This window comes from Carex rostrata, chromosome 11 (genome assembly GCF_964058835.1).
Source record: "Carex rostrata chromosome 11, lpCarRost1.2, whole genome shotgun sequence".
Lineage (NCBI taxonomy): Eukaryota > Viridiplantae > Streptophyta > Magnoliopsida > Poales > Cyperaceae > Carex > Carex rostrata.
This window is the reverse complement of record NC_135928.1, coordinates 8,697,755-8,708,183: the sequence shown is the minus strand read 5'-3', so window position 1 is coordinate 8,708,183 and position 10,429 is coordinate 8,697,755. Positions and strand designations below refer to the sequence as shown.

Genomic DNA, 10,429 nt, shown 5'->3' with positions numbered 1-10,429 from the left:
CCATCATTCGTGAAATTTATCAATTAAAATCAATCCGATATATTTTAATATTTAGCTCACTAAAGATCTTGTTGAACTTAAAAACACTAATCATAAAATTACCTAGAGTGCCACACAAATAAGCTAAGTAAAATAAAAGGGATAATTAATACGGATTCGTGTCGTCCCAGATATCTGACTCTAACACAACTAAAATGGACGACTCAGATTTTCTCTCAGCCGGTGCTTTCTCGGGATGGTGTAGGGGGGCAGTATTATTTGTTCTTTGAAATTCGTGCCACATTAAAAAGAATAATTTTGGACCGTCCGATTAAATTGTACTCAATCTGGTAACATGAGCGGATGTGAATTCAATTAATACACCAATTCAAAATTGTTTAAACTGGATCCGTATACGGACGGCCCATATTTACTTTTAGCCGGTGATTACTCGGGATGACGCAGGGGCAGTATTATTTGTGCTTTAAGATTCGTGCCAAATTAAAAATCGGAACTGAGAGTAAATCTGGACTGTCCGTTTCGGTCAGCTTCAGTCAGGTACCAGGAGGATGTGAATTGGTTTAAACTTGTAAGAAACGGAGGTCTAATAATCCGCGCTATTTATTGATGGAAGGAATTAAATGAATGGAATCACGCATGAATTCGAATTCATTGAATTGGTTAACATTAATACAAGGAATTAAATTAATGGGTTAATGGATGCAATTAAGGTGAGTCCGGCCTGTTCCACCGGGTGCGGCCACTGAGACGGCGTCGGAACAGCCGCATGGCTTGGAGCGCCTGTGACGTGCCCCATCAACCGTTTGTCTCTCACTGTCACGTGGGACAGTATCCAACCGGATGTCTCCATTTCTGGTATCTTTGTTCCCAGGACATCCCTCACATGTGATGTGACCCAACCGATTCCTTTTCAACCGTTACAATCCTGGTTCTTTTGTTACCATTTCCTCTGTGACCATCGTGCACCGGGTCAAAACAAGAAGATTTACTGGTTAAAACGATAGTGACAAACAAATAGTTCGGGTTCAGTTCGGCAGGTTAAAAGTTCGTGATTCGGGTATAATTCGGAAATGATTCAGTACAATAAATAAATAAAAGAAAATTTGCATTTTTCTCATGAATAATCTGTGACTCGCGTTTTATTTGTGTTTTATTCGCAAATAAAACGTATTATACTTTTTTTGCGTTTTATTCGGAGTTCGGTTCGGAAACGTCAAGAAAAGAATAAAACGTGAATTATTCACGTATATTGTTACTATGGTTAAAACAAGAAGATTTTTTGATAAAAAATGAATCCTAGTTCATCATTTTTTGACAATTTGAATTGACAAAATGAAATAGAAACAGTTATAAATTTTACATGCAAACAAAAATACTATGAAGTAGATCGGCTTTAATGAGTTAGATTCATCATTTGAAGCATATAATGTAGGTTTTCAAAACGATAGCTCAACATGTTGCTTTTATCAATTTTTATTCATAAATAGCTTTATTAAATTGAAATTGTTTGTTATTCAGACTTTTTTTTATTAAAGTGTCTCAATATCCCAGCATATTTCAGATGTTATTTTCAAGAATTAAACTCGCAATCTCTCCGTAGCGAGATAGAGCTCATTTCACTGCGCTAAGTCCACAGTTTATTATTCAGACACATTATTTTGTCCATTTAATTGTGGGTAACCGCTAACATGCTATACAATGAGCCACACGGTGAAGGCCACAGGAGAAATTAGCACTTGGGTAATTAGCCAGGCAAGTGTTTGCTAATTTGGTTGATGCTCCAAGCAAAGCACATGCAAGTGTGGTTTTGCATGATAACTGTCATGCTCTCAATGCATGCATTAAATATGTTGCTTGACATTTTTTCTAAAAGTCTCAAGCAATTTCATTGGTGCATCGATCCCGAGGACAAGATCTCCCCAAGCTTGCGCCACAAGGAGAGGAGATGTATCATGTACAATGGATTTTATATGATTTAACATAATTTTCTTGTTTGGTTAACAACTTTTTTTTATTTAAAATAATTCGAATATAATAAGATCAGAGGATCAGAACGCCTGATTTGATGGTATGGAAGCGTCTAAGAATTTGTTTGATGGTATGTTTATGCTTTAAAATTTTAGGTGGGGTTTTGTCCAAACGGTTTTGGACAAAGTCTCATCTAAAGTTAGATTTATTAAACTGTTTGGTCTGTATCAAAATTCATACAAACATTTAGATTCAATGAGCCATTTAAATTTATTAAGTTTTAAATATGTTGAAAGAAGAGGTACCCAAAGGTCGAGAGTTCGATTCCCCCTCATGACTTCGCAGCTTCTACGAAGGTTTTCCAAAAAAAAAAAAAAAGTTTTAAATATGCTTGCACGAATCTCAATGGAATCAAACGTTTAAACTTCACTTTGGATAAGACCTTCTCCACTTGATTGGGAAACTTTTTATCTGTAGAAATTAAAGAAAAGAAATAGAGAGAAAGAGAAATAGGACATTATATTTTTGATTGGTAGAAAGATTGATAGGATTTTTATCGATCTTAAAAATAAAAAAGTTTGGATCGGTAGGAATTCTTCTTGTCCAAACTAGTTTTTCTTTTTTCCTTTTAATTTTTTTCTAGTAAAATATAAAAAGATATTACAAAAATAGATAGAGTATCATAAAATTTAAATATAATAGAAATATTTAATCTATTTTCTGAAAAAAAAATTACAATAAATCTAATATAAGAATACCCTCCATCTATACATTAGATTAAAGAAAAACTAAGTTTAGATCGTAAAATCTCTACCAATCTAAGCATTTTGACTTTTAGAATCGGTGAAAATTCTACCAATCTTTCTATCAATCAAAAATATAATATACTCTTTCTGTTTCTCTCAATTATTTTTTTAATTTCTACAGATAAAAAAATTTCCTCTTGATTGTGCTCGAGGTTTAGTGTACAGTGAGCGTCTGTTTGGTATCTTGAGGAGTTGGGTTTCATGAGATTTTTAAATAAATGGGATTTTTTTTTTTCCTGTCATCCGTTGGGCTGTCAAATTTTATCATGATTTTTTTATTTAAGAACATTGAAAAAGTTATAAGCCCATGTATATGACGGTGATCGTTGATATGTGACAATTCATGTAAAATAACAAAAATATAGTTTTAGAACAACGGATAGAGATGTAGTCGGAATATTTATTAGTAGTAGGTAAGAATATTTGCTTGTGTGATTAGTGAGTTTACGGACTGCTCTGAATTAATCAATTTAGTCAATTTAGTCTGTAAGTTGTTAATGAGTAGACAAAAGTTTTTTAATTAAAAATAGATTATAACCCGATTATTAAGGGTAAATAGATAGTGAGAGTTCAAATAGCCAATAGAGTACTACACAGAAAAAAAAATTATAACTTGTGATTTCTAATGATCTAACTTCTAATTCTAATTATCGATCAAAATTCAAGGAATTTTTTCTAATTTTATCTCTAAATTTAACATTTCAGAGCAACCGGGGTGGCAGGGGGGGGGGGGGGGGGGCATAGAGGGTTCAAGCCTATAGATCTTCATAAAATTTCTAAATCCCGAGGCTATTACTGGATCTACCCCTGCCGATTATACATAGACCGATATCCGGTTTTCAAAATTTAGAAGTAAGACAATTTTCTACTTCTGATTTATTGTGGCTTTGGTGTTAACCACAGACTTAGTGCAGTGGTACAAACTCTGTCTCTTTATAGATATGTCAATGGTTTAATTTTTGAGATAACATCTAATAAAATAATGAGATGTACCGGGCCTTTAATAAAAAAAAAGAACTTATTTCAATAGTGTTCGAATTTTAGATCTCAACAAATTATCATATCATTTTTTGATATCTTTATAATTTAATGAAAACTATTGATGCAAACATAATAGCAAGAAAAGGAGAGAAAAAATAAAGCCTGTCTTGAACTAATGAGTTGTAAATTGGTGATTTGCTAATTTTACAGTGAAATCAATTTTTATGTTATCTGTAATACGGTGAAATTTAATATTACTGTATAGTAATTTAATTTGTCTATTATATAGCATTCATCATAGAACATAGAAAAAAATTAAGACAATTTTTTTATTTAGTGACAAAGGTAACACTCTTCTCTGTATGAAAAGTAGTGGGTTCAAAATATAAATAAGAAGTCTTTTATGAAAATAAAAAATGAAAGCTGGAAAATTAAACCTCTATTTTTACATAATAAAAAGACAAAAAAAAGTTAAAAAAGTGTTGGTTAATAATAAAATCAAAGTAACTTGTAAATTAATACAAGGACATTAACTAATAACATGACAACATTCGTGAAGTTAATCCAGAGTTAGGCTAATATGACATTGGTGTTATTTCAAACTAAATAACACCACATCGTAAACCGTTAGATCTGCTTTAATATTCGTACAATCTGTTTTTACTGTTCAAGTACTTTATTTTGTACGAATACTAAAGCAGATCTAACGGTTTACGATGTGGTGTTATTTAGTTTGAAATAACACCAATGTCATATTAGCCTAACTCGTTAATCCATTGCAACGATTACACTTAGATTTGAGTGAGTCTATGGTACTATGCATATCACAGGTTGTTATCGTGCTACGGCTCTATATTTGAGTTTTCAAATCCTAACGGTCGATCCGAGCCGTTCATCTTGTTCTCCATATTAATATGTGTTTGGAGACCAAATTTTACATTTTTTGAAATTTTTTTACTATTTTTTTAGATTTATTGAAAATCACTGTTTTTGGATGGTCCAGAATTTTCAGATCAAGTGATTTTCTAAATATCTAAAAAAATAGTAAAAAAATTTCAAAAAATGTAAAATTTGGTCTCCAAACACATATTAATATGGAGAACAAGATGAACGGTTCGGATCGACCATTAGGATTTGAAAACTCGAATATAGAGCCGTAGCACGGTAACAACATGTGATATGCATAGTACCATAGACTCACTCCTTAGATTTAATATAAATATTTTTTTTATTAGATATACATATATCTTGATTTCAAATTATCAGAATTTTAGTAAACTGTTATGACGATACAATTAAACATTCATTTTAACATATTGTTTAAATAATTTACAATATATTTTCATGAAATTTTAAAAAAAGATTATGTTAGTACGTTTGGTCACATTGTTTTTCAAATTTGAAATGTGTTGAAGGAAAAAAAAATCAGTAAAAAAATAAAAAAATGTGAAAAAATATTAAAAAATTATAAATAAAGGAGTAATATTGTTAAAGAAAAATATGTTTATGAAATAACTTATTTTCTGAAATTTGAATTATTGTTTAAGATAGATGATGATATAAATTCTATATTATTTTGATCACATGAAGATAGGGCTGCAAACGAATCGAACTTATTCCAGTTTGAGTTTGGTTTGAATTAATTTTAAACTAAATTTGGTTTGAATTAATTTCAAATCGATTTTTTTATGAACTCAATTTCAAATCTTTTACGAACTTTTTTACGATAAGGAACATTGATCATAGTCGCTGAAAAGCTAGAGGTGAAAGTTGTGTAGGGTTTTAGAACTGAGAGCAAGGGTTACAACTTACGAGTTATGACTTATGGCTGTGCGGCTTTATGTTTTAACTTTTAAGTCATCAGCGAACATAAATCATCAGCGGAAATTAACGGTTCACATTACTTTGAGTTTTGAACTAGAATAGTTTGTGAACCTACTTTGAACGAACCAGGTCCAGTTTGAATTTGATTTGAATTAATTTCGAATTATTTCAAATCGAATTTTTTATAAACTTTTTCGAATCAAATTTGAATCGAATCACGAACTACGAATTTTTTGTGCAGTCATGTTTAATTACGTGATCTCTTTACATCACTAAATTTATCAGATATAACAAAGAATCAGTTGAAAAATAATTTGGACAAAATTTCGTATATTCTAGGTACCTCCAAGCATTTTGTTTCTTGACCAAGAAAATTGCTGTTGTAGTAAACTGTTCCAGAGTTCCGACCCAAAAAAAACAAATGGGTGAAACCAAAAATGATATAAAGAAAGGCTGTAAACATAAATTAGCAACCGACATTGATTCGAAAGTGGGGTCCACGCAATAGCCGATAGCGGGACCCGGTCTACAGTACCTCTCTCTTGTCGTTACTACAGTTCGGGACAAAAACCCCTCCCCCACCTACGCGTGACGAAGCACCCAATCAAGACACGCCACGCGTCCGTAAAAACACGCTACGAGCCACCCGTGACACGTCAACACTGTGTCCGCGCACTGTGGCTGACGTCTTGTCTCCTAGCTGTCATGAGATAATACCGATAAGTGGGCCCCGTCTCTATTTTATTGTTCGTAACGGGTTGAACGGATAGTCTATTATCGGATCTTGTTGTTGATCCAATTATTACAATAATTGAAATTTTGGGAAATTTTTTACTCATAGAAGTCATTAAATTCAGATATACAGAAATAGAAAGAGTGTATCGTTTCCAACACACATAGAAAGATCTAACTCATTGAATCTGATCCGAAATATATAGATCTGACTCAATGGTCCATATCCAAATATTATACTTTTTTGGGATTATATGTGGACCAGAACTTTATTCTCCTCTAATCGGACGGTCCAAATCCAATCAAAAAATAAAACATAGTTATGAATCATTGAGTCTGATCCATAATATTTGGATTGGACTCAATAAGTCAGATCTTTCTATATTTGTTGGAAATGATACACTCTTTCTATTTCCGTACACCTGATTTAATTTATAAGGATAAAAAAATTCCAAATTGCCCCCCCCCCCCACCACCCCCCCCCCCCCCCCCCCCCTCACCATAGTCACAAGACTCACGAATTAAATCCGAATAATTTGTTTTTTTGGTGATGTCGAATCGAACGCCGAATTATTCAGTTGACTGAACTTTGATCGAATTAAACCTAAATAATTCGCGAATTTTACGAATTTTTTTCAAAATTTTTGCAGAACAATTTCTTTTTGAGTTTTTGTTTTTGGCTCTCTTACAGGACTGAGATCTATAATCCGAATAATTCCAAATTATTTCTGAATTATACTCAAATTACGAATTTTTAACCTCACCGAATCGAACCCAAATAATTCATTTGTTACTATGCCCCCACACCCCACTCCCCCAAAAAATAATGGTCATGTGACAACAAAAATTTAACAAGTTGGTGTGAGTTTAATTTTCCAAATTATTGGATTGAGTTAGAAATAATAAATTTGAATTGTTGATAAGATATGTTCTACAACAAATTGTGTAACTTTTGGTAGCAGGATGGATAAAGGCGAGGTAGAAATGATAGATATCACCGTCGAGATGTCCACGGACATTCTGAAGTAGGTAGAATCAACACAAAGTGGTTGATCACATATTCACATAACATATGATGTCATGTAAGACATTAGACATTGATGGTCTTGAATTAAGACTTCCAATTTAATGTGATGAATCTACAGAAAAAAAAGAGAGGAGAATTCAAATATAAATTTGATGTCTTACCGTGTCTTATAATTTAGGGAGCATCTAGCTATCCCCCGTAACAATACCCCATTTATCCCCCAGCTATTAACTGCTTAAATAACTACTAACTACCTAGGGAACCACTTACTATTTGAGGACCACCTAATATTTGAAAGATTTTACAACTGGCGCACGCAAGTATTCATGTATAATGCATAAAGTATTCATATGTAACACATCAAGTATTCATCTCTAAGATATTAAGTATTTCAAAAAAAAAAACTGGACACGTTTTTAAAGGTGGTTTTTTTTTCTCCGTTCAATCTAATCAATATTTCTAACGATCGGTGATGAATTTTGCAAATCTAAAACCACGAATGTTTTGTACATAATTTTATCTTTCAAATGAGATCCATGATGATATACTCTCGAGTTGTCCGTTTCACAAGTATTCATCCTCATCGAGAAACTATTCATTCTCATCGTGTAAGTGCAAATATAAAAACTGGACACATCACTCATCCATCTTTTACACACTTTTAGAGGTGGATTTTTTTTTTCTCCGTTCAATCTAATCAATATTTTTGACGATCTGTGAGAAATTTTGCAAATCTAAAATTACGAACATTTTCTACATAATTTTATATTTCAAATGAGATCCATGATGACATACTTTCGAGTTTTCCGTTGCACAGGTATTAATATCTTATAACGCAAGTATTCATCCCTAAGATATTAAGTATTCATTCATTCACGTTAAAGTATTAATATCTAAGACATCAAGTATTCATTTATATGCCTCTATTTTTTTTTTTTACTACTACAATAACTACTAACTATCTAGAGGGACCACTTACTATTTGGGGGCCACCTTCGAGTTCAGAGGTCTGAATCTTATACAATCAAATCAATCTACCTTGTATTCTTTTGTAAAAACATAAAGATGGACAGGTATGAATCTACTATTACTGAAATTGAAATCAAGTTATGTAGATATCTAAATCAATAATCACCTCCCCAAATTTCTTCTCATCTCAATTTATAATCACATGATTTAACTCAATCTAATCTACTGTTACTGGAATGGATTATGTATCAATTTAATCACATGATTTAATTCAATCTAATCTACTGTTACTGGAATGGATTATGGAGCCGCACTACATTTTTAACAACATCAAAATTATTGTTTCAATAGTTAATCCTAATAGCATACACATACAGAGTATATAGAGAGGAAAGAGTAACATACCAGATATATCAGCGATTAAAGGGTTGGATTTGAACTTGCTCGTAATGAAAAATAGGCTAATATGCTTGTAGCCTTGTAGGGTCCAGTACTACAGAAAGAGGTTAGCCGGCGGATGGTTGACAAGTAGATCTGATGATTGTCGTGAAAGGACCGGCAGAGGTTAGCCGGCGGAGGTTTGCCAACAGATGGAGAAAGTATTCAATATTGTTCGTACAAGTATTCATATCAATGCTTGCAAGTATTTATCAATTGCTAAATTTTCAGATATTTTCAAAAGCCTTGTAACTAATGAGCCTTCACCACAAAGTGAAAATATGAACTATTTGAAATAGGTACCGTGTCTAAAGTAACGAAACCCTGGATCAGACCACTGGTTAGGGATAGTCTCTACCTTTTCAAGTGCTCGACGCCAACTATAAAACAACTTATGCTCAATAGAGAATAGGCTTCCATTTCCTACAAAAGAAAAGTTGTCGTAGGCTGTCAATAAAGATAAGTACTGTCATAAAGCGAGCTAGTAAATTATATAATCAATGCTAATTATCACACAACTGTTATTGTGAAATACCTTGGTAAAGATAAGTTTCACTAACAAGTAGTACGATCCATCGAGTGATGTTCCATCTCTATCCTTTAACTCATTTTCAAATTTTCCAACTGTATACTTAATCAGTCTCAATCCATAATTACATAATTACAGTACAGAGGAACAGTTGCCTTAGATGTTACCTTTTTAAAAATATTTAGTAAACCAGACGGGGCAATTTTAACAATTTTGATAAGAAAATTTGAGAATCACTACCTTTTTGCTTGACAATAGAGCTCTTGTGATACTCTTTTTGTCATATATTTCGGATCCCTTGCGCTGCCTCAGAGGGGTCGTTATCTCGCTAAATTGGCACAGTAAAGAGACATATTAGGTACTTGTATTAATTCGCCAAATGGAGAATGAGGTCAAGAACCCTAAGTGAAAGTAAAATCCATACCTGATGAGAAATCGGAGGAGGAAGATTAAGCCATCAGAACTAAATCTCAGATCACGAGATATCTAATCCGTTGAGAGGTAAAATCAAGTGAGCTTGGTTTGAGCTTTCAAGTAATTGAAGAAGAACTTTCGCCTAATCGCCTGATCGGAGGAGATGGAGGGTTAAATTTACCTAATCGCCTGATCGGAGGCGGAGGAGGAAGAACTTTAGTCTAATTGCTTGATCGCTTGATCGGAGGCGAGGTGACGGAAATGATTTGAGTTGAAATTAGGTGAGAGAGAGAGATTCTGAAAAGAGGATCAGACTTTGTGAAGAAAGGCTTTGCAAGTGAAGCTTTTTTTTCCTTTTTTTTTTCTTTCTGGAAGAGTTTCAGACTACGGGGAGAGTCAATTTTAGAAATTAAAGTCGTTAGACTTCGACAGTTAGAAAGGTTAATTCAGTTCGGGGGATGAAACGGGGGATGGTAAGACGGGGGATATTATAATTACCCTATAATTTATATTTTTGTTTTCAAAATTTAAATTGTTGATTTGAACCACTCCATATTAAAATATAATTCCAATTTGATGTGATGAATCTACCAAAAAAAAAGGGTTCAAATATCTCATATTTTTTATGTTTCATTCTGTCTCACATTTTATAATTTTATTTTCAAAATTTAAATTGTCAATTCGAACCGCTCAATATAAACTCCATATTAAAATATAGATCGAGATCAAATTTTATATTTG

General features: G+C 32.7%; 1 long non-coding RNA gene across 1 annotated transcript; it reads right to left on the bottom strand.

The window, feature by feature from the left end:
• Nucleotides 1–9,088: 9,088 nt before the first annotated feature.
• LOC144561636 (uncharacterized) lies at nt 9,089–10,034 on the bottom strand. The gene is made up of 3 exons (XR_013513902.1): nt 9,699–10,034; nt 9,515–9,602; nt 9,089–9,168 (listed from the first exon to the last, which is right to left on the bottom strand). It is a non-coding gene; the product is annotated as an uncharacterized LOC144561636 (long non-coding RNA).
• Nucleotides 10,035–10,429: the final 395 nt, after the last annotated feature.